The following is a 26,034-nucleotide window of genomic DNA, read 5'->3' as shown; positions in this document are numbered from 1 at the left end:
TGTCCTTCATCAAACCCTCTTTGTAGTGTTAGTACATCACAGCTTAAGGAGACTAGACTGTATCTGAAATTGATGCTGCCTCTGTTAACTTCAAATCTGTAGTCTGCTCCGCTTTTGTGGAAATCTAATATCTTAACAGCGAGGGTAGCCCTCATCCATCATTTCAGTGAAACTTGATTTTGCACAATTTCCTTTCAAGATGGTAGATTGTTGTATATGCTGGGGCAGAAGGTAAGAGAGGAAAGTCCATTCCTGATTGAAAAAAGAACTAGCAGATCTGATCTCTAGGGGATTAAATGAGAAGTGGAGTTGAATCATTGAATTCTTTGATTTACTGGATTAACTCAGAATTCATTATCAAGCAGCCACCAAGTCTTGAAACTTCTTAGCTATGAAAGAATGAGAGGTCATTGTGCCCAAATAAAATTTAAAAAGAACAAAACAAAAAAACCCAGCTGGTGCCATGAAGGATTACGGAGCTGTGGGATGAGAAAGTCAAAATTGGGAGCTTAACTCTCATGTTCCCTAAAATGGGAAGCTACTTAACTATGACCTCAGATCTTACAGTGATGTAGAATTTCCCAAGGAGATTTCATCCGCGGTGATTTCATTTGCTCCTCATCATAGCAGCCTTGTGTGGTAGGCAGGTCAAGTGTTACATTTGGATTGGGCCATGGGGAATGAGAAGCTGTAAAGGTTAAGTGACTTACTTAAGATAAACAAAGCTTAAAGCTGTATTAACTCAATGAAAGATGCATGCCTTTTGAGCAAAATCAAATGTTTTGCTCAAGGTTTAAACAATCTGTTTCTTATCTAGACTTGTTGCTTTATCAGATAATGACTTCTAATTTTTTATTCAGAATAGATAGTCACTAGAATATTGACTTTGAGTCCTAAAGCAGGAATTCTTTCATTTGCTCATTAGCCACTGGTGATTATTTTGCTTGTGTTATATAAACAACCAGAAATCTTAGCCTCTCTCCCTGACTCTTCATCACAGTGTGTTCAGGTTAGAAATTAATGGTTAGTAAGTGCTGAACAACCACCCAGGCAGGCTTTTCTAAAGACAGCAGTTTCAGGTCTGCTATGTTAACTCTCTGTACCTGGATGATCTACATTTACCTGAAAGAGAAAATAGCTTCCAGCTTGTTTAAGCCAGTGATTCTTGGTGTGTTCTATCTCTCTCAGCCAAATTCTAACCAATATTTTGCTTTTCCTATACTTGAACCCTAAGTAGAGCCAGTCTTGGTGTCCAATATGTGCAGGTGGACACTGCGGGTTGGCTGGAATATGTTGATACAAGAACAGCATTTTCACATCTCCAAATTCTACTTGGATAACAGGCAACAGGCAGCATCAATTTACAAAAGAACCTGTGTTTCCAAGTGCAGGGTAAGGAAAAATGTCAGGCTTTGCTGCCCTCCCACCATCAGGATAGATGATGGATCCTTGAGGTCCTGAATGCATGCCTGATGGGGGACACCTGGAGTAGGGTGTGGGCCTAGGTAGATGGGATTCACCTGGGCTAAGACTGGGCTCTTAAGGGCGGCGTCACGGGGACGCCAGCAGAATCCGGGCAGAAGCCAAGAATGAACGGAAGCCGAGAGAAGAAAAGAAGCAGAGGGAACGCCTGAGAGCCCAGATAGAGTGAGGATTGGCTGGCGGCTGGGAGGACTGCCAGCTTCCCGGCCCCCCAGCACCCCTACCTGCCATGTACCTGGTAAATCTAAATAAAAGGCCTGCAAAAGCCACTGAGGACTCTGACTCCTCCTTTACCCGGTCTGCATGGGATCACAGAAAACCTGCTCAGTGTCCATTCCTGCCTTACACCAAGGTTCATTTGCAAGCCGACCGCACACATCACCTCATAAAATCTAGCCAAGGTGAGTCTAAGGTGGAGTTGGAGAAACCATGTTTCCATGAGGAGTCTGCAACTTGCTTTTTCCTACTTCTACCAACTCCACAGTGGCACTGGCGATGACCCCGTGCAGAGAAGCTCTTGAGAACGACAATCCCCCAGCTTACTATGGATCTGAATAAATCATAAAGACTCTCTACCATTTCAACCTCACTGTGGTCCATAGTGAGAAACATTACACTGTATAGACTTTCCACACCTACATTCAAACTCCAGAAAGCAGAATCACAGTTTCCAGCTTTTATTGTTTGCTGTGGATCTGGAGATATTCCAACCAGTTTTCTCATCTTAAGAGGTAAAAAGTAACACATTGCTCAAGACCCAGTTAGACAAAGTGGAAATAGAAATCTGTTGTCTTGATCTTCACCTACACACCACCCTGAATAGATCTCCTGAGATTATTTACTCGTACAGGAAAACTATGAAGTCTGGATCCTCTCTGAAAACTGATCTGGGCACAAAGCAGCCCCTCAGCTTTGACTCAGTGGCTAACGGTAATGCACTGACTCAACCTCAAGCCTTGCAGTACCATGCAAGGCAGGCTGAAAAGGCTGTTGGTTGAGGCATATAGATACACAGAAAGCACGTCACTCTCTGACATTTGCTTCCTGGGTATTTTAAATAGTGCCGGTGGGAGAGTTAAAATTATCCTAGAACACAGGAAACAGCTCAGTAACTCCATGTTGATTATAACCACAAGACCTTCCCCCAGCATCAGCTTCAGACACCCATGTGGCATCTTCTTTTGAGGTGCTTCTCAGATACTTGTTATTAACATTTAAGCCACTAATTAATTTGCATGCGCACCAAACAATACGACAGCTTTCACATGCTTGTGTGGGCACTTGATAAATGTTACTTGATGATGCTAATATTTATTCATCAAACCAAAAGACATTTCCCAGTTCCTGAATAACAAGCCTTTTTAAAAGGAAACTATATACTGGATGTGAAAACTCTAGCCTTAAGAATCCAATGACTCAGTGGGTTTTCTGAATATTATTTGGATCCAGTACTGGGCATTTGCTTCCCGCCCACTTACTTGAGATGACTGTGTGCTGACCAGGGTTTAAGGAGCAGTGTAACTGGTGCAGCATAGCCATAAAATTGCTGAGGGCAATTTGTCACCTAATGGTAATGCTGAGCAAAGGACAGAAGTCTCCAGGTGCACCTTCAAAGAGGAAAAGTGAAAAATAATCACCAAAGATCATTCATTTGGCCTGGGGGCACAGCCTGGGATGGAATTCAGGTAACCACTCCCTAGCTGTGCTACTTTGTCTCTCTGAGCCCCTGGTCTCTGTAAGAGTGGGGCTCCCATCACTCACCTAGCAAGGTGAGTGAGCACAGATGTGAGAATATTAATGCTGTGAGCATAGATGTGAGAATATTAGTGTAAACATCTTGGAATGTCCATGAAGACACAGAGAGACCTGTCTCACCCCTTCCATTAACTTTCCAGAAGAAAGAACTTTTCCTGCTTTTGAAGACATGATCGACCTCTTGAAAAAGTAAGACATCAGAGACATAAATTTGGAAGCACATTCTTTTTTCCAGGTAGAAAAGAAATATGTGCTCCATTTCCATGAGGAGGGCCGCTTAGTCAACTAGTCACCTGCCCAGTGGTGTTCTGTGAGCCTGCCCAGCCCATTCGTTGGGTCAGTCATTTTCTTTTGCTTCCTTGACTTCCTGACTGGGAAGCACCTATATGATTAGTTATGGTTTTTTCTCTTGCAAATGATTTTTTTTAAGTAAAAACAAAGGTATATTTATCAACCACTTGGCCTTTTTTTCAGTTGCTCTGCTGAATAAACAACCCCTGTCCATTTATCTGTCTCACTCCCTCTTTCTTTTCTGTTCTCTCACTAAGCCTCTCCACTCACAGGGATATGGGCGCCCTGTTGTTACAGGTGAGCAGAAACAAACTTTCCTTACAACAGGTGTGATTTCAAGGGACACCCAGAAGCGTCTGCACACGTCTCTGTGCATCTCATCACATACTGGGAACACTGACCCCTTGCAACTGTCTTTTTGCCCTATCTGCTTCCATGAAGGGGAAAACCTCAGTTTAGCACACTTCTCCCTTTGATACTTCTCTAACACTTCCAACCTTCATTTCTAACACAGAGAGGTCACAGGCTCAGAGCCTTGCGAATTTCATTCTAAACGTTTGGGTTTGCAGTTTTTAATTTTACTAGCATTTCCAACTTATGCTAAATGATAAGTTTTTTTTTAATTTATAATCATCATTGAGTTTCCTTTTAAGATTGATTTCTCATTAATAATAATAAATAGACATATCTTTGGAAATTATATTCCTTGAATATAAAAAGTGAATGATTTAAAGATGCCAACTAGAGTACAGATAATACATGGCTATGTCGAAACTGTGAGGGTGGGACTTAACAGGGCTTAGTTTGCCCATCTGTTCAGGACCATCAAGAGAAGTTTAACATCATGGAGTATGAAGTAGGTGCTACTCAGGATCTATAGGACATGAAGGAACACAGAGGCCATTACTTCCTCTTCTTTGTCCACTGAGACCACATAGCCACCAGCACCAGCACCACCACCACCACGATTATCAACAGCCCCTTCATCATCACCTCCATTAAGACATGTCAGCAGCTGAGGTCAGCCAAGACCATCATTAATACACATCCACCACTCACCACCCTCATCACCATCACCCCATCCCCACATGTACCCCAGGTCTTCACCACCTCAGGTCTCTGTTACTTCAACAACCTCCTACGTGGGGTCCATCCTTCCAGTTTCTCTTACTGCCAGTTGACCCTGCACATATACAAAGCCCACATCTACTGCATCAATTCTGTCATGTGGAACTGACAATACTTCCCACCTAACTACCTCATTGAGTCTATATTATGTATCGTTGAGTATTCCATGATCTATTTAATCGGTCCCTTATTGTTAGATATTTTTGCTATTGCCATTTTTTTTTATTATAGCTAACACGGAAATTCTTCTCTATGAGTAGTGTTCATACCTTTATCTGTCTTATTTCCTTGACTTGGAGTCCAAACAGAGTCACTGCTCACATGAAGCCTAAGGGAAATTAAAAGGGTTCAAAGTGTCATTTTATTTTTTTATTTATTTTTTTTTGTTTGTTTGAAATTTTGCATCTATTTATTTTTTTAATTAATAAATTTTATTTTTATATTCCCCATACAAAGTGTCATTTTAAACAAAGACCTAGAATTGTTGATATTAAAAAAATAAAAGCCTTTGTATCTGATGACCCTGTTTCCTTTTTGTAGCAGAGAGCAAAGAGAAATAGAACAGCAACAAATTGATACGATTTTGCCCTTTCAGAAACTATGAGAGATGTATTACCCAAGTCTCGCAAATGCTAAGACTATGATTGGAAGACTTTCAGCTTCCTGCTTCACCCTGTAGCCTCGGGCTGCGGTCGGTCCCTAGATGAATTGATGGCCTCTAGCCCCAGCTAGCTGAACACCAGAGGAGATTAGAAGCATGACCTGGAACGGGCTTGGAGACATTACTTATTTTTGTTTGGTGGGAAGCCTGGGCGTGGTGATGAGAAGACACTGCCCTAAATATGATACAATCCAGCTGTCCAAACGTGTGCAATCCAACCCTGCCAGTCATCTCTTCCCGCATCCAGATGTTTGCCATCACACTATCTCAGATTATCTTTCCTTCTATTAAATGTCACTCATTTAATTAACTAATTAATTACTTTTCTTACATCTTTGCTAATTTTTGGATAGTATTTGACTGTAGTGCTCCACCTCCAGCACCCGTGACCCATTGCCACAGTCCCTTGTGCTCTTCCCTCCTCTGACAAACATCACTTGTTTAACTCATGTTTGTTGAAGAGTTGCCTTACCCTTTAATTAGAAGACATCTATTTGGATTTAGTAGGGTTCTCTTTGCTTTAGCATGTCGGTACAGTCCATGTTATTAATAAGCTTTCAGTTATAAGTGCTCTTTGTCTTCTGGGAAATCACTGAGATTTCCATATCATCTCAGAGTGCAAATATGAGGAACTTCAAGATTACACTAAAAATTTTTTTTTAAAAGGTTTATTTATTTATGCATATAAGATCTGGGGGGTAAGTCAGAGGTGCAGGGGGTGAGATGATTTACCAGAAACAGTTGGGAGCAGAACAGGCAGATCTACCAAAATACACTACAGAGGGTAGCAGCGGGGGAGACAGGAGAGGTCTGACGTGCCATGTGGGTCACTCCCTGGCCGGCCGAGGATCCAACTTGGGCTGCAGTGGCTGGTGATAATTTGATAGAGCTGCGTCTTTAACCACTTCAACCACCAGGGAGGCACCTACACTAAAAAATTGTTAGAATAGGGATAATTTGATTCCATCTACACATTTGCCAACCACTGAGTTGTGACATTGGCAGTAGGCTCTTGTTCAGAAGTCTCCAATAAATTATGTTTTATAGTTGACCTGCTTTCAAAGTCTGACATGTGTGATCTTGCTTAGATATTTAACAAGATTTCTGAACTCAATTTCCGTATCTGGAAATTAGAGAATAATAAAATGTTTTTATGAGGAGTAAATATACATAATATTTCAAGCACCTAGAAGAGTGCTTAGTGTGTAGTAGGTGTGCATGTATTTGTTAGTCCTTTCATTCCTTTACAAATCTCTAGTTGGATTCTGACTTATCTAAATGTCTGTCTGGTCCTACTTCCAGGAGACTATAGGTGGCTTTCAAATGAGATTTAGTTCTTATGTCTGAGATAGAGTGAACAAATAAGAGAAAAATCCTGTAAATTATGTAAATCAAAGAGTTTTTTTAAGTTCAATAGAAATTCCATTTTATGTCAATGTTTTATGCACTATTAATTCATACATTCTGGCTAAGTCATTGTGTCTTAAGTTAAACTCATTCTAGATATTTTTGCAAGATCAGATTGCCCTATAACAGGTCACTCTTTTTGTGAAATGTGCTTCTAGAATGTTCTTTGATCTGGTGCTTTGATGACCAAGAACTATCTTCTGATTGCAATATATTTCTCAAGTACGTTAACACTATGTTCTGGGAGCAGTGTCTGGCATTCCTGACAGTAGGGAGATACATCTATTATTAAAAATAAATACACTGATTATATGATTCATTCTTTTTATTTCCATGGACTTATTAGGAGTTAATTCCCTAAAGGCAACACAGTCTTGATGGAATGACAAAATCTGAATGGGATGACAGATTCTGAATCTATAAAGCTGAATCAGGATCAGCTGAGTCAATAGATAATCTGTCCTCGCTGTCTGTCAGTCTCTCTCACTGCCTACTCCCTTCTCTTTCTTTTCCATCCTCTCTCATCTCTTTTGGAATTCTCTGCTTTTTCTGAGCTGCTATCTTGTCATGCATCCTAACTCCTGGGTTTTTCTTACCATTAACAACTTACCTGCTTACACTCACCTCCTTGTTTTAACTTCTAATGTTTTTGTCCAGCAATGAGATGAGGCATAAAATAAATCTTTGTGGGATAGAATCTGAGCGATCCAGTATGATTCTTCTCATAGACAGACAGTGGCTTACAAACAGCTACAAAATTGCCCAAATCTACCAGGCATTCTTCTAAATGCAAGGCATGCTCTATTGTGGACTGAATGTTTGTGATCTTCAGAATTCATATGTTGAAGCCCTGACACACTGTGTAGATGTGTCTGGCGGCTGATCCTCTAAGGAAGCCATTAAAGTTAAATGGTATCACAAGGGTGGGGTCCTGATCCAAAAGGATTAGTGTCTTTATAAGAAGAAATGCTGGAAAACTTTCTCTCTCCCTCTGAGCATAAGTAACGAGGGAGGGCCTAGTGAATGCAAAGCAAGAAAGCAGCCTTTCACAAGCCCAGGGAGAATTCTCACCAGACCCCAGCCCTGAGAGACACCTTGGTCTTGGACTTCTGGTCTCCCAAACTTCAAGAAAATAAATTTCTGTTATTTAAGTCGCTCCTTCTAAGGTATTTTGTATGGCAACCCTAGAAGACTAATATACACACTAGTTGATTTAATTTGCTAAATAATTATAGTAGGTCATATTATTGTTATTCCCATTTAAAAGATGAGGAAACTCTTAGAGGTCAAATAATCTGTCTCCAAATAATACCCAGTTATCTTGTACTGAAAATAAGGATATGAAAGCAGATAATCTGACTCTAAAGCTCAAGTTCTTGGTGACATCATATATTTGCTTGGACCTGTACCTTCAAACCAACAAATACATCCAGCTTAAATCATGGAGAAAATAAACTTTTCTGAAGTGTAAAAATGGTGAAGATAATTTTGAAAAAAATTGTTTTGGGTTCAAAAGTATTGAGTTTGACTTAAGACACAATGACTTAGCCAGAATGTATGAATTAATAGTGCATAAAACATTGACATAAAATGGAATTTCTATTGAATTTAAAAAACTCTTTGATTTACATAATTGTATTTAATATTCACTCCTTTCAATTTAATAAATGTGTTTCCAAAACTCTCTTCACTCTGTTAAACCTTAAATCTTTCTGCTATGGAGTCGTGACTGAAAAAGCAGGTCCTTGCTTTGGAGATCACTCAGCCTGGGGACACAGAAAAAAGCACACCCAGGGCATGTCCTGACACATTCACTCAATAGACGTTTTTTTGAGACCAATGATACACTGGAGGAGGGACCGTAAGAGTAACTGAAAGACAACTAGGAGTTTGCCAGGTGGGTAAAACGTGTGTGTGTCTGTGTGTGTGTGTGTGTGTGTGTGTGTGTGAGAGAGAGAGAGAGAGAGAGAGGGAGTGAGAGAGAGAGAGAGAGAGAGAGAGAGAGAGAGAGAGAGAGGAGAGAGAGTCTGTGTGTATAGTGGCTATAAGAAGACTTTCAGGAGAGGGGAGTCTATGAGAAAATCTCAAAGGGTCAACAGATGGAGCAAGAATTTGTGTGGCTGAGTGTATGTGCATGTGTGAGAATGTGTGTGTGGTTGTCTGAGTTTTTTAAATTCAATGTATCTTGTATGTGTTTGTATTAGAGAGAGAGAGAGAGAGAGAGAGAAAGTGTGTGTGTGTGTGTGTGTGTGTGTGTGTGTGTCTGTGTTAGTGGAGATGGTGGAGGTAGGTGTGAGGGGGCATCCAGAAGAAAGAACTGGCACTGTGTGATGAACAGATTGAGCAAGATCAATTTTTCCTATTTCATTTTTGGGGACATTTTCCCTTTGCAGTAACCAATGTTTTGCAGGATGTGGAGGCTGAACTTGTAAGTGCGGACTAAAAAAATATTTTGTAATGTGCCTTTGTACTAAACTATGGTTTGCTTAATATGAGAGGAGTCCAATAACCCAACTCCAGTGTTACGGCTGCTTGCAAAGGGAGACTCTGAGCCAGATGCCTGGTGCCAGCCTCCTGTGGGGAGCATACAGATACTATCAAAGCAGTATGTGATTTTATAAAAACGATACACAAGGACTAAACAACAGTTCCCTGTCCAACATCTTGATAAAATCAGCTCTCCAGATATGGCTATTTGTAATTTGGGTAGGTTGTGCTTTTAATTCTTCAGATGTTTCTTCCATTTTACTAAGCATAAAACAATGCTACTTACCAATTCTAGAAATGATCTATTAAACTTGCTCTGAAAAATGAGGGAATGGCCCACCTAACACACCTCTGCCACTTATTCCTAAATAAGTTTCAAAACTCTAGTTCGTTGATGGTTATCTGGAAATGTAAACAAACTATTTACATCACTATCACCTGACTTATCAAATCAAGATGGTCTCTCGACTCTCCTCTTTAGAAGATGAAAATATGTTTCCTTACTCCTTAGTCCAGCATCTATTTCTCATTTAACCTCCAACTTTTGGCATTTGTAGTTTTATTCTACATCATTGTAGGTGACATATTTAGTTCCCTTTTGGGGAGTGCAGTTTAGGTCTGTGCATAGGTTAGTTCTGACTGTACAAACAGCACTGCCATCGCTTTGGCTCCATAGTAACTGTTCACTGCAAGTCACATGGTTTACTCTGATTACAGTTTCTGCTTCATCAGATTGTTTTTTCTGTTGTTCCTAAATACCTTTATTTTTCTTACTTTTTCTTTATCGCATTTCTAATTTTCTTTATTGTATTTTTTAATCTTTTTTTTTTTTGCATGACCTCATGCATAATATCTACACCTGGAAAGATCTTTGTATCTTTTGTTTTCTAGTTTCCTATATCCATGGATTCCTGATTTTGTTTTATGCCTTCTTTTGCCAAATCACATCCTTCTGGCGAGATTGTATCATCTGGGGAGATGAGCTTTTCCAATCCCTGAGTCCTGATAATCAATTTGCTATGCGTCCACACTTTACTGATATTTTGATAATGTATAGATTAATAGCTTGAAAATACTTTTCTTTGAGTTCTCTGGAAGCATTGTCTTCTAGATTCATCTGTTGTCAGTGAGAAGTCTTCTGCCTAATTCTTATTTTTTTATAAATCTCTTTTGTCTTCCTGAAAGCATCACAACTTCTGTTTATCCTTAATGTTAGAGGTTCACAATGATGTTCAGGTTCTGTGTCATGGACTTGTCTAGATGTCCTATAGTGATCACACATACTTCCTGCACACGCGCTCTCTCTCCCATCCTCTCACGCACCAGCCTTCCCCATGATGGTTTAGAGGCTCTGTAGGGCCTGTTAGTATTTCAGGAAGAGGGCTCGCAGATGGGCACTGCCCGGCCTGTGACAGGCAGACTGGGCTGGAGAGCAGCAGCACATGCACTCTTGCCCATGGCCATAGCCCACTGGCCTGCCATTTGCTCAAGAGCTGGCTTATGCAAGTTTTCTCTGACAAGCCAGTTTGTTTTCAAATTTCTGGAGATCCTTGGTTACTGATTCATATTCAGATACAAATCAATAATCAGGCGTGTCTGGAGCTCTATTTATGGGTATGGAGCTTGTTGGCTAACAGGTTTCGCTCTAGGTGAGGAGGCAGCTGTGTTCCATGCTGGGCAGCCCTCCAAATATCGAATGCAGAGATTTATCTGAGACCCCAAGGCACACACCAGCTGTCCTGATTATTCCTAAGCAGCTTATGTGCTCTCTTTAAAGAAAAGCCCTTTTATATTTGTGGGGTAGAGGAGCTAATGCCTGGTGCTGGTTGGTCTGAGCACAGAATTAAGGGATCCCTGAGGGGTGTTTTGTTCCATAGGCTACTGTAAAATAATATCTCTACTTTCTACCTCATGTCTTGCTCCTATCCTACTAGCAGTTTCCAAGATTGGTGTGTCCTCTGGACACTGGGGGACAGACTCCTGAAAACACTCGGGTCTTTCTCTGAGGGGCCACCTTTGACCTGCTGCTGCGGCGTTCACTCTGTTTCATCCATCAATATTCTTCATCTTCTTCCTTTCCCTGGGGAGCTTGCTAATGTCTCTCTACTCCACGGGCCCCTCCTGTCCTGGAAGTTAGTCCTGGGTGGTATTTTAATGTGATCAGAGGAAGGAAAGCAAGTAAACATTATGTTCGATTTGTCATCTTGAATATCACTCCATTTGTTTCAATTACAAAAACATGGTGTGTTGATTAGGGTAGGCTAAACTGCTGGGAAAAAATGGATCCTAAAACACATAATAGAAATTTATTTCACATTGGGGTAATAGCCAAGGTTTCCGGCAGCCACTGTCCTTAATTCAGGGATGTAGGCTCACCTAAGTGTGCTTTCACCATCCCTGGGGTCTTGATGGCCCTGGTCTCTGAACAGCAGCAGAAGAAAGATATTGGGGGCAGTGGGGGGTGCATAGCTGCTTCTTAAGAGCTCTGGGCCTGCAGCACACACCTCCTGTCTGCTGTCATTGTATGCTCACAGCTCAATTTAAAGAGGATGCACAGAGCCTAACCCAAAGGCCCTCTTCAGCGGCACTCTATGAGATGAAGAGCAGGGGGATCTGGTTGTACATCCTTTGCACACATGTGTGGGGCCCAGGATGAAGGTGGGAAGCAATGATAAGATCTGGGCAGAATTACACAGTGCTCAGTGATGATCCCCTTTCTTTATAATAGCAGTGGGGTTCAGCATCTCCCCCAATATTCTCCCATGCATCTCTCTGTTTGGAATATTTATTCCAATCAATATTCTCCCCTGGCTGTTGGGAAGAGAAACCAAAGGGAAAAGATGCTTATTTAATAAAACCTATGTGTCAGGATCAAGCTAGGTGATTTACATACAACCCAGACACACATATTCTCTGAGGATCACAACAAAAGCTGTTTCTCCCTATTTATGAAATGTGATTTCCCCGTAGGAAGGACATACTACTTGGACATCTTTTTAAAGGAGTAGCTTAGCATAAAATTATTGCTCGTTTACAAAGTGCTAGATGTGATACCAGGTTGTACGAACACAGAGGTGGAAAGGGCACAACATCAAATTTTCACGAGCTCAGATATTTCTAAAATGCTAAGAAATAATCACAAGGCAATGTGACACATGCCATGGTGGGAGGCAGAGGAGGAAGAGAATTTACTCAGCTTAGAGGGCCAGCAGGGACTGGGAGGAAGGGACCAAGAAGGTGTCACACAGGAAGAGTCTAGCACTCGAATAGGGTCTTGAAGGATAGCTCAGAAATTGCTAGAGAGAAAGAAAAAGAGGGATGTTTGTGCAGAAAGACAAACATATGAAGGTCAAGAGCATTGGGTCATGCAAAGAGGGGTGGGCTGATACAACATTTCTCCCTGGAGGTGAGGCTGGGAGGTGGGTAGGGTCAATCATTATCCCAGAATCCATTTCGGGCTTCAACGTGCAATGTCAGGTTGTCTTCCTTCCAGCCAACAGGATCCAGAGCCAACTCCCTCCCCAGCAACTTTAGTTTCCCCAGAGAGTGGAACAGACAGCTCCCTGGAGGCCATGGCCTCTCTCTCTCAGGTCTGTAGACATTTTGGGCCAGATCATTTATTCTTTGCTGGGTCTGACCTGCGCATTGTAGGAGATTTAGTAGCATTCTTGGTCTCTACCCAGGCGGTGCCAGTAACACCTCCTAAGTTGTAACAACTGAAAATGTCTCCCCACACATCACCACATGTCCCCCATGAGGCAGAATGGCCCCACTGAGAATCACTGCTTTGGACAGATGTTGCCTTTCTTTGTCATCTACCAAGAACTAGTGTTTGGCATAGAGCAGGTCTACATGTAATCTGAGGACAGATCTTTTCAGTGTGTCAAAGTGCTGTGTTCCATTAGCTGACAGTGCTGCCCTGGCTCAGAGCAGTTTCAGAAGAAGTAGTCAATATATATATACAATACAGATTTTCCTTGACTTATGCTGGGGTGATGTTCCGATAAATCCATCATAAATTAAAATATCAAAGTCAAACCATTGTAAGTTGGAGGCTGTTTGTAGTTACCCTCTATTGTATATTGTGGTTATCTTTAAATTATCTGTCTCCTGCAATAAATTGAAAGTGAGCCTTGCAGGCATTCAGTACATATTTATTTTCTTAAAATGAAGGGTAAGTCACCTTTTAAAAATAAACCAATGGAGAGATGGCAGCAGATTAAAATGATTTTTGAATACCCTTTCTATCTTTTCAGGCCAGAATGACCTCTTCCATGCGCTGAGATGTAACCCCTAAAAAAAAAATACTTCGTTCACTTGCAGGTGTCCCTGCCATCCATCTGGGGGAAATATGAGTCAGGTGCCCACATTTCTCAGCTAACCATTGACTTTGCTGCCTGCACATCTAAAACACATGGATCACCCTTTAATCAATAGCCCAGGATATCATCACTTTGAGCACCTGTCAGAGATTTTATCCAAGAATTGATTGCAGCTCAGTTCTTCCTAAGAGCAAGATGGAAACATGTGATTTTCAAGACAGTTCTAAAAGGTATATTAACTCCCCATCCCTTTCAGTTCTCTAAGTTCTCTCCTCAAACAAAGACTGCTCCTTAGAAAAACAACAGGTCTTGGCTCTATTATTCAAGTTTTTCACAGAAGTGCTTTTGAGGGAAATAAAGAAATACCCATCTGTGGGGAAAATCTGTCTTGCAAATTCATAGTCAAAGCTACTGCCAACTATAGCCTACTGTCTGCTTCTTACGAGTGAGCTCTTAAGCAGGAAAAGCCAGAAAGTGATTTTGGACAGAACCCAGGCAGGTTCTAAGCCCAGGACCGGGAACGGCCAGAGGAAGGGTGTGCGTCTCCCCAGACTGCAAGTGTGCTGGCGACATTGTGTGCAGAGTGACGCATGTTCTGGGGTAACAGAGCAGGCTTGGCACATGGGGCAAAGGTGAAGGTGACATCCATGCCTTCAGAATTAGTCTCTTGGACACAAGAGATCCCTCTGGTGAGAGCTAAGAGGAAAGACAGACATTTTCACTCTAAGCAAGATGGGAAACCTGAGAGATTTAATTTTAATTGAGAGACTGAACATAAAAACGAGCACTATTGGGCCTCCCCTGGTGGTGCAGTGGTTGAGCGCTGGGCTGCGAAGCTGCCCGCAGCCTCTGCAAGCACCAGTTCAATCCCTGGCCGGCGGGCGAGGGTCCTACATGGCGCGCAGACCTCTCCTACCGCACCCGCTGCTCCCCTCAGCAGTGTGTTTCGTCAGTCTGTCTGTTCTGTTCCCCGCTCTGGCTCTGGTGAATTCTTTCACCCTCCCGCTCTTCTGACTGTACCCAGTGCTTGCATAAATAAATAAATAAATCTTTAAAAAACCAAACAAACAAAAAAAAAACGAGCACTGTCCAACTCTATATAAAAATAGAACCGTGACCCACAACTTGGATCAAGTTGCCCAGGAAACCAACCATTCTCTAGAATAGCAGCCTGCTGTAAATGACACTACCTCACATGACAGTCCAGGAAGCCAAAAGGTAACACCCATTTGTCCTGTCTTGCATTCATTCATTCATTCATTCACTCACTCACCAAGCCTTTATGAAACATCTTTCATGCACAGCATGAAGAATTAACATACATACAAAATAATATTATCAAGGAGCTCCAAATCTAACTGGGAAAGACAGATACATCTTCAAATCTATAGGGTGAATTCAGGTCTTGCTTAAATGGCCAGAACTTGATGAATAACTCACAGCCTCCCTAATTTCAGTTCTTGCCTCCAATTTAGACCAATGAGAGAAAGTCAAATATCAATCCTAACCAATCACAGAGAATGACTTGCTTCTGGTTAATTAAGCCTTCCCCGTGCCAATAGCCTCCCATCAGGGCATATCTGAAGCCTTCCTTTTTTCTCACTATAAAGCTTTTCCCTCCTCTGCTTGCCTCTGGGTCTCTGCCAGAGCATAAATGATGGTGGTAGACTCTTGAGACAGGAAATTCTGAGTAAACAGCCTTTGTTTTCTCTCATTTGGTTGGTCTTTATTTTCATATAACGTTGAAAGTAATGTCACCTAATTTTGAACACAAGCTAGCAGTAGAGTGACTGCGATAGAGCAATAGTCACAGATGGACATCCCTGCAGCACAGTCCCGCCTTTTCTGATCCTGGGCACATTGTTCCTACTGTCTAGAATGGTCCTGTCCCCTGGAGATCCTCCAACCATCCTCCTGGCCCAGGATGAGGGTCTCTGCTTCTGAGGAAGCTTCCCTGACAATCATCAACAATGAACCAGGAATACTGTTCTTCCTCCATGTTCGAATGACACATCATTCCGATGCTCAATATCAATAGAAAAGAAATGAATATTACCGAGCATGGTCTATTTCTGGGTGCTCCTTACAGGTGTCACCCCAGTGGTTGCTCTCTTAACTGTGTGGGGTAGAATTCTTCCCTCTCCTTCACAGATGATGAAAGCAAGACCTAAATTCACCCTATAGATTTGAAGATGTGTCTGTCTTTCCCAATTAGATTTGGAGCTCCTTGATAATATTATTTTGTGTGTGTGTTAATTCTTCATGTTGAGCATGAAAGATGTTTCATAAAGGCTTGGTGAGTGAGTGAATGAATGAATGAATGAATGCAAGGCAGGAAAAATGAATTTGTTTACAAGCCTAACCTGGCTTAAAGGACTAGCTATTCAAAAGTGTGAACCATATGGTTCCTGTAGGTAAAGGGATATAAGTTAAACTTTTTCTTTTGTGCAGACCCAGGTTCTCTGGACAGGAAATCAATCATTATAAAATTCAGGGTGGAGTTTGCAAGAGTTTCTAGCTCTGACTAAGTAGGTTTGGGAGCTTTGATGTCTGTGAGTCACATATTGAAGATTTATCTGGCAGCAATAGTTTCCTGCCTTAAGTAAGAAGACAAATGTCAGCAGCTGATCTATAATCCGCGCCCAAGCAACAGAAGAGGAATTTTCTCCCGTTCGCAGTGTATATGAGAGTGTATCACTTAGTCCAGCCTCAGGGAATCCACATCATTGGTGTCTTTGACTTAATTATTTTAAACATTTTTGTTGAAAGGTTGTCATAGCAACAGCATCAACCAATGTTTTGAAGGGACAAATTCTATTTCCAGCAACCTCAAGTAATGTTTCAGTTTTGCCCATTATCTATCCAAGCTTATCCACACATAAGTATTTCATATACTTACAACTACAAAGCAACATCTATTTTGTATTTTGCCATTTCACTTAACATGACATCAAAAACATTTTCTGTTTCCAAAGCCTCCATATTTGAAAATTTCCATATCTACATACTATCCATAGCTTACTAAAGTATTCTCACATTGTTGTGCAATTAGTTGATGTCTATTTTCACTATCTTTTAGATAATGTTTCATTACCTAAAGAAGCATCTTCATGCATAGAGATTTGGTCCTCTGGATTAATATTTCCTTTTTATTTAAAGAGTTATTTATGCACACAAGAACTGGGGTATGAGGTGCGGGGTGGTGGTGGTAAGAGGACTCACCAGAGACAGAGTGGGAAACAGAACAGGCGGATTGACTGAAATACACTGCTGAGGAGAGCAGTGGGCGAGTCAGGAGAAGTTTGCTGCGCCATGTGGGTAGCTTCCTGGCCAGGGATCGAACTCATGCTGCAGTGGCTGCAGATAGCTTCACAGTGCGGCGCTTAACCCCTTGCACCACTGGGAAGACCCCTGATTAATATTTCCTTAGGATAAATTCTTAGGAATGGAATTCCTGACATTGTTGTGTCTTTGCTACATACTACAGTGTTGGTTTGCAGAAGCAATTTTACTGATTTGAGAGAAGCAGATTGTAGTTGGAGAAGGGTGCTTGTTAATGGCCTTGTGCAGAATTCTGGAACTCTGGGTAATACTGATATGTGATCTGGAGATTTTGGGGGAACAATATTTATTTTGTTTATAATTAAATGCTTTTTCCCAATAGTCTTGACAGTAAGTGCTGCTGAAGGATGGTACCAAGATCTTTCCTATTTGACACCACGGGGATTTCCAGGCAGAGGATTATCAGATCTTCAATTCATGATTTATGGCTCAGCTTTACAACAGTGTTTACAAATATTCACAAATAATAAATATTCTATTTTTTTGGCAGACCATTTATTATAGTGTGAAAACAGTCATGGACAATATCTACATGAATGAATGTGGTTATGCCTCAACATGAGTTTATTTACCAAGAAGGTGATGGTCAGATTTTACCCACTGTCTGTGATTTGCCAACTCCCAGCCTAGGAACACATGTTGGTGCCCAAGCTAACATGTAGGAGCACAGGTCAAATATGGAATTCCCTTGGGAGCTCCTGGTCTGAATGTAAATAATGTTCTATTTTTTTTCCTTGTACTTTCAGTGTTTAGTACTTCACCTGCCACATAAACAGACATTCTGTAAAATCACTTTGGATTAAAAGATTGACTGAATGAAGTATAAAGTTTGAAGTTGGGTCAGTGGAATACTACTCAGTGATCAAAAGAGATAAACTTATGCCATTTGCAACGACATGGATGGCACTGGAAGAGATTATTCTAAGCAAAATAAGTCAGAAGGAAGAAAAATTGATGGTCTCACTAATAGGTGGAACATTGGAAAACTGAATAAAGGGTCAGGAAAAAGACACAACTTGCAAGCTGACATGGGCCTGAGGCATACAGCAGGGGAAGGGGAAGGAGAAGGGTCAAAACAGGGGAGGGAAGAGCTAAGGGACTATGGTGATGGGCCACGGGTGCTGTGGTGGTGGGAGAACTTCAGGGACTACACCTGAGGGGAGAAATCAAATATTATACAAAAACAAACAATAATGTAAGAAAATAAATAAAAGTAAAAATAAAAAAAGAGTTTGAAGTGGGTAGATCTTTTTCTGTAGCCATTGAGAGATCTTGCTCAGGGACGCATTTAAAAGAAAGACATTTATCCAGCGCCCCACGTGCTGAGTAAAAAAGATGGATTTTTGTGAGACTTCACAGACCAGTCTATCTGGGACGATATATTTCAGGGGTGTTGGTAGACTGTGAAAGGTATTAACAGAGGGGGTCCTGGAGGAATTTGGAGGGTTGGGAGAGACTCTCAGGTTTGTTCCAGGAATGCCTGATAGTTGCTACACCTGTCAACCGAGCAGCCACAAATGAGGAGAGAATAGATTATAGGGGTGATGGATGCGGTTGTCTTTATAAACACTAATAAACTGTTTAGCTGCAAGAACCTGTCTCCAATAAGAGAGGCTCAAACTGCTTCCATTACAAGGCTTTCCAACTGCTAATCAAGTGGAAATTACTGTGCTGTGAAGACTGCATTAGGAATTTTGAGTACCATTTTATTTTTCTTCAAGCCCCTTAGAGGGAGTATTATGTTCAGAGCCAGCCTTTCAACAAAGCAGTAAATTTAATCTTTTTACCACTTTGATCTTTTTCTTTAAAAATTATTTCCAGTATTCCAAGTTTCATTTTGCCTTTTCTATATCTCCTTTATAACATTTTCTTTACGAGATAAAGAGCCCATTAAATACTGTGAAGCTCCAAACTGCTTTTAATTTAAAAAAAAAAAAAGAAGAAGAAAAGGAATATGGGCACCCTAACAGAAGCTCACTGCATTGTGAGGGAAATAGATTCACGCGTGGACTTCTTCTGCATCAGGCTGGAGGAAGGCCTTGCTGTAATTGTAATAAAATCATCAACTCCGTCACTACACTTTATCAGAATGACATTCCTTATACTAACAATAGGCAGACTATAACAAAAGATTACATTCATGTTATCAGAGTCACTAAAAGAGAGGAAAAAAGAGGGTGGAAATAAAAAGTACTTGAGGTAGGAGTGGCTGGAAAATCCTCAAAAGATATGAATCCACAGATGCAAGAATCTGAGTAAATCCCAAACAGTATTAATGTAAAGGAATTAGCACCAACACACACCACAGCCAAACTTCTGAAAAATAAAGACAAAGAAAAATAGCCTAAAAGTATTGGGAGGTAAATAAACCCTTACAGAGGGAGGAAAACAAATTGAATGACAATGAATTTTTTCATCTGGAGTTATAGAGGTCAGTGACACATCTTTCATGAGTCAAAAGAAAGAACTGTCAACCAGAATCTTGTTCCTAGTGAAAATATCCTTTAGGAATGAAGAAGAAATCAAAACATTCTCAGATGAAGGAACTAAAGGAATATGTCACTAGCATATCTGATCTAAAAGAATGATTAACTAAAGTTCTCTAAACAGAAAGAAAAACAAAGAAATAAACCTTGGCTCATCAAGAAGGAAGAAGGAACACAGCAAAAATATAGAACCTACCTATTGTGGACAAATCCTGGAAGCTGACCCACTGGTGGCAGAACCCAGCAATCCCAGGAGGGGGCCTGGAAGCAGCCCTCACCTTAGTAGCCCCCAGCAGACCTCATTGAACCCCAAGACAAGGGAGCAGGCCCTACATAGTAGGGCCCCATAGGCCACAGCTAGCCCTTGGGGATGGTCCTGGAAGCAATATAGTCCCAGAGAGAAGATAGAAGGAACCAAGAACCAATCTTTATGAATCAATAGGAACTTTCTCTCCCCGCCAATAAATTCTGCTTTCAACTGTGCTAGGCTGGACCTTCTTAGTTTTCTTTGTGAATTTCTCCTTTTCTTCAGCCCTCCTAACTTTGGAGTTTATCAGTCTTTGGGCCTCTTTTCTTTTCTATCATTCTCAAAAATCTCATCTAATGTGGATCCATCACTGGGGCTCATGACTCTTATATTTAGCTGCCTATTTTTCCTTTGTTAGGATATCAAACTAATTTCTGGAATTAGTTATACAAATTAGTTATGCAAACTGCCTTAAACTTGGCAGTTAAACAACATTCATTGTCTCACAGTTACCGTGAGATATCTGTGTATGGCTGAGTTGGGTTCTCGTCATCAAGTTCTCTCACAATCTGGGATAAAGTCCACCCTGACTCAGTTAGTGCGAGGCTAGACTGGGGTGGGTTGCGCTTCTAAGTTCTTGCAAATAATTCATGGGAATCAGTTCCTTGGTTCCTCAGCATCTCCTCAGAGCAGCTCCCAACATGGCAACTGACTTCATCAGGGCGAGCATGCAGAAGAGGCCAGCAACAGAGACACAGAGAGACAGAAATAGAGACAGAGACAAAGAGACAGAGGGACAGAGAGATAGCAATAGAATGCCAGACAAGCAGAGACAGAGAGACAAAGAGAAACAGAGAATGAGAGCAAGGCAGAAGTCACACAGTCCTTTGTAACCCCATCTTGTGACGCTTCATCGTGTTTGCAGTTTTCTCTGCCTGCGCTCACAGGTAGGGGATATGTGAGTGCAGAATCCTAAGAGACAGATGTGGTTCGGAGACACTTTAGAGCAGTCTACCACATGGTGCCTGGCTATTTGTGGAATGAATGAATAATCGGATACAAGAGGTTATGTAGTCTGATGTCTTATGACCCATATGAAGAAACAAACTCTCTTGACAAAATCAGTCCAACTGGTTGAACACTTTCCAGGTCAGAGCCCATTCTTGGAAGGTTCTGATTGTTAGAGAGTTAAATGTTCTTGATGCTTGATGAGTCAATGGGGCATGGAGAGGGCACTTCCTTAAAATGTTTGTGTTTGATTGTTTCTGTCAATCTGTGGATGGTAAGCATTTTCAGTGAGCTGTCACTGACTTACTTAAGAAGATTCAGACTTAAAACTTTCCTTGATTAAACAACCATAAAAAAGATTGTTATCAGCCCAAGAAAAAGTCCCCTCTCAGAATCAATAAATCTGTGCAAAAGACACAAGAAAGACTTCAGACCAATAAAGGAATGAAGACCCACAACAAATATCAAATAACCTCTGCAGGTTTTTGTCTAAGTGAGTCTGGAGCAGGATGGAAGGGGGATGGGGGGCACTGAGTGCAGAGACCACGCAGCCGTGCCTGAGCAGCCTTGAAGGCAGGCCAGTGGAAACAAGAAATAGTCCCATAAAAAGCTTGCAGGACCACTCTCAGAATGGCCCAGCTGACTTCACCCAGGATTTATGAGCACTTATTTGGCCAGATTTCCAAAACAGAGCCCTGCTCCAGCCAGAACTGGCCCCATGATGATGTCACCATTGGGTAACCCTGGAGGGCAGCTCAAAGGCACCCCAACCCTTCTTTCCCTCACTGGTCTGCAACAGACTCAGACTCCTGCCATCTTTCAATGAACTTGAGGCATAATCTAAGATTTTCTCTTGAAATGTGTCCCACCTGGGAGGGGGCAAGGAGCAACTCACAAACAGAGGCCACCATAGCAGATTCCAAGCTGAATGTGGTAAGACAGTAAAATTTGGGGCAAAGCAGTTGGGGAGATGTCTGGAACACCCTGGGAAGCCTGGCTAAGTCCCTTGGGGCTGCCTGAGAATGCGAGAGAGCAGCCTTCACAGTAGCTCTGCCAGCCACCAGGCTGCACCCCAATGTGCACCAGCTGTATCCAGCGTGTGCCTTCCCACTGGATTCACGCTCCCTGTGGGATTCCTGTTTCCTTTTCACAGATGAGAAAGCCAAGGCCTATGAGGCTAAGAACGGGGAGGACGAGGCAGCGTTCGAGAGCAGCATCATCTGGTTTATTGCCACAACATGACTAATATTTGGTAGAATAGAATCCCCCTCCCATCCCCTAAATTCATCTCAGAATGTGATCCTATTTGGATATAGGGTCTTTGCAGATATAATCAGTTACATTAAGATAAGGTCACACTGGATCAGGGTGGGCTTTAAATCAAGTGACTGCTCTTTGGAAATAGGGAGACCACACACACACACACACACACACACACACACACACACACACACACACGAAAGCCGTGTCAAGATGGAGACAGAGGTTACAACAACACAACTATAAACCAAGGAACCACAAGGATTGCAGACACCCCAAATAAACATTTCCCAAGCAGACCTTCCCACCATCGCTTCTTTCCCTACTTCTCTGTACACACATCTTTTAGGCCAAGGGTGCTTGGTATTGGGGTCACATTTTTACACCCTTCAAGTATACATGGGTCACTGAGAGAGCTGGCCCTGGGCCACAACAACTACATGTGCCCACCCGCTGCCCAGCATCCCATATTTCTTCTCATCTGACCAAGGGGGTGCTACCTACGATGCCCAGTGCTGGTGCCACCCATCCCAGCCCCAGATGCACCCAGCCAGTGAGAAACTCTGCAGTTCCAAGTGGTGTGAGTAGAGATTGTGGGATTTTTATTTAAAGGGAGACTTTTTTTTTTTAAGATTTATTTATTTTTGCATACTAGACTGGGGTACAGGCCAGAGGTGCGGGGTGCGGGGGAGGTGAGAGGATTCACCAGAGACAGAGTGGGGAGCAGAATAGGCAAATGGACTGAAATACACTGCTGAGGGGAGCAGTGGGCGAGACAGGAGAGGTCTGCCGCACCGTGTGGGTCACCTCCCTGGTGGGCGATTGAACTCGTGTTGCAGTGGCTGCGGCCAGCTTCCCCGCGCTTGCACCACCAGGGAGGCCACTTAAAGGGAGACATTCTTATGTGGTGCCTATGGAATAGTTCCTAGATAACATCCATATCACCAAGCTTTTGGATGTCATCACAGAGAGCCAGATTCCTTAAAAAAATTCCACGGGGCTGCCGTTTTCCATAAAGCTCCCCCAAAATGGCCGCCTGGCTATTGTCCTCGGTGAATCTTCCTCCAAAAAGTTCTGCATCCACTTAACTTGATGAATTTGGGTTTTGCGGTTTGGATTCCATTTCTGCTCCCCACCGCCCTCTTCCCAATTTAAATCCTTCTAATCCAGGATTTCTGACAAAGTTGGGGGCTGGGGAAGCTCAATGGAGTCAGATTCTTTGTCTCTTGCTGCCCCCTGCTGGACAAATCACCTCCTCTTTTTCTTTTTTCTTTATTTTTTTTAACTAAAGCAAAATGTCTTTCAAGGAGAAAGAGGGTGAGACAAATTTCATTATTGAGATTCTCAGTTTCGTTTATTAAAAATGAAGCAATATAAATTGTGATATTTAAAACACATTTATCATTATATTTCTAAACACACAAAGAAACGAAATACACGGTAGTCCGAGCTTACCCATGGGGAATATGTTCCAAGCCCCCATGCCTGGAACCAAGGATAGAATCCCCCAATGGATACATACCTATGATAAAGTTTAATTTGTAAATTAGGCACAGTAAGATTAACAACTAATAATAGTAAAATAGAACTAGCCTAACAAACGTTATGTAAACTTTTGTTTGTATAAAAATAAAAAGTTAATTGAAAAAATAGAAGTTAATTGCAAGTGTGCAATTAACTCTCTTCTCTCAATATCTTACTTTATGTAATATTTTCAGACTGTGGTTGACCTCAGATGGTCTAGTGATGGGATCTAGTAGTTGTTGTTTTCTTTTCATCTCTCGGTACATCTTGCTCTGTGACTGCCTAGAGAGGCATTGGGAATAGAGGCAAGTCTTTTTTCCACCCTCTCAGCAATGTGCTATAGAGGGGGTGTGGCCAGGACAGGCTCTAGTGATGGAGGGTGAGGGCGCAAGGGAGAGCGAGTCCTGGGGTCTCCTCAACACCCAGCACCTCATGGCCACCTTTCCCTTGGAGGCCATCTTTGTTAGAAAGTCCTTCTAGCAGGGGGTGGGGTTGGAAGGCCTCTGAGGGCCATTTATAGAGTTTCCCTGGGGTGGTGGGTTACAAGGCCTGATGGCAGAACAGGCAGAAGGAAGGCTGCTCAGACAACTTCTCCTCTCTTGGCTGCCAGGCAGGAGACAGTCAGGGCCCTCATCTGCTTTCTGCAGCTGACAGGTCTCAGATCAGACTTCAATGGAAGAATCAAAGCCTTTTGGGAAATTCAGTTTCCCACCAGCAGGGCCAGTGTGCTTGCTGTGTCTACTGAGAATCCTGCTGCTTCTAGGTCTGTGCTGCTCTGTTCCTCCTCCCCAACACATTCTCACTCAGTAGGCGCTCAAACATAATTCATTTAGCAATACCATTTTTTTGTTGTTTTTTGTTTTTTTCACTGTGAGCCAGTTGAAATGGGCTATATCATCTAAATTAATTGATCCAAGATACTGGCAAAGTGAGTCAGAATTAGATTTTAAGTTGAATTGAAGGAACAAATGAAAATGACAGTTCATATTGCTTTTTCCACTCGAGTGTGAGGAAATTCAAACGCACACACCCATTTGTCCAGACATCTCTCATTTTCCACCAGGCACCCCTGTAAATCAGTATCTCATATAACCTTCCTCCAGGTCTGTTGTAGTCATAATCCCATCTAGGTGTACTTAGGAGTAAGGCTTTAAGAACTTTGGCTGCTATTTGGCATTGCTGCAGCCTCTACAGGTAAAACCATTGGACTTGTCACCTGGAATGGGATAGAAACCAACTCTGATGTGGTCAAACTCAAGTGCTGGGTTATATATGGGCTGAGGGCATAGTCAATATGTCCATTAGGATGGCCTATTTGTCTGGGATGAGTTGGGGGAAATTCTAAAGCTTCACTAGACATAGTTTGAGAAGCAACGGGTCAGTGACTGCTCCTCACCCCATCCCTGCTCTTGAAGGGATGTTACCATGGTCTCTGTGTTTGTGGAGACTTACTAGATTTCTCCCCTCATTGGAATGTACGTTCCAGAAGAGCATGTCTCTTGATTTCTTGTTTCTTCCAGAATCCAATGCTAGAATGGCGATCGGCACATAGTAAGCACTCAGTAAATATTTGGTGATGGTCTCCCTGCCTCTGGGCTGGTTATCACCAAACCCAATACCTTTTCTGTGCTGTAGTCAGAACAATCTTTCTAAAACTCAAATATGATGAAGACTTCCTATTGAAGCCTCTTTGGTAACTCCTCAGTTGTCAGGGTAAGTCTAAAGTTCTGTAGAGACCTAATCAGGAAACTGACCTGAATTCCAGACACACTGAACTCTCATATCTTGCTAAAGGGCCTTGTGTTCTGGCCTCCAGGCATCAGACATTCATCTACACTGTTCCTTCTGTCTGGGACTCTCCTGACTCTGACAAACTGTAGCCCCTGCAGGTTCCAGTTTAGTATGACCCCCCTGAGAAGCACCCACAGTGTGGCACCTATGCATTATTTGTCTATGTGCCTGTTTGAAGACAGGTTTGTGCCTACTTTATCCATAATTATATCCATCTCAATCTAAGATCATACAGGTCACCCAGTTTGGTAGGCAGGGGAGAGCAGAATGCCAGATGCTTTAATCAGGGTGGGGAGGGGGAGAATAGTCACTCTGGCTGGTTTAGAATGGCAAGCTCAGGTTCAAATCCACACAGTCACCAGTTTGTTTATGTAATTACTCTGCTCCTCAGTTTCCATCTGTAACATGGGGCTCAGAGTCATACCTGGATAAAATGAGGTGAAACTCTTATTCCAGAGCCCAACAAATTAATGTTAATTTTGCACTAATTAAGGACTTAATTAGTGGTTGTTAGTGACTTCGGAGACCCAGGCATTCTGCAACCTTCATTCTAAGTTGCTACAACTTAGCAACCTCTTCTAAGCTTCCACTAGATAAGATGTAGCATAAACATCTCCCCTCTTTCCTTGCCAGTTCCTTAATAGACACTTCAGGGAAGACTGTCAGCTGCTATCTTCAAACCAGTAAATGAGCATATCATGGAACAATAGCTATAATGTTCTAATACTAATTACTCACTTTATTATATGATCTCCTGAAAACCAGAGGCTCCATTTTATTTTGGAGTTTGCGAGGGGGCATGATGGCTAACATTTATCCAAATTCTCCTCTCTTTCAGGCTTT

This window comes from Talpa occidentalis, unplaced genomic scaffold, assembly GCF_014898055.3.
Source record: "Talpa occidentalis isolate TD23 unplaced genomic scaffold, MPIMG_talOcc4v2.1 talOcc4.6, whole genome shotgun sequence".
Classification (NCBI taxonomy): domain Eukaryota; kingdom Metazoa; phylum Chordata; class Mammalia; order Eulipotyphla; family Talpidae; genus Talpa; species Talpa occidentalis.
Note: the sequence above shows the minus strand (reverse complement) of the source record.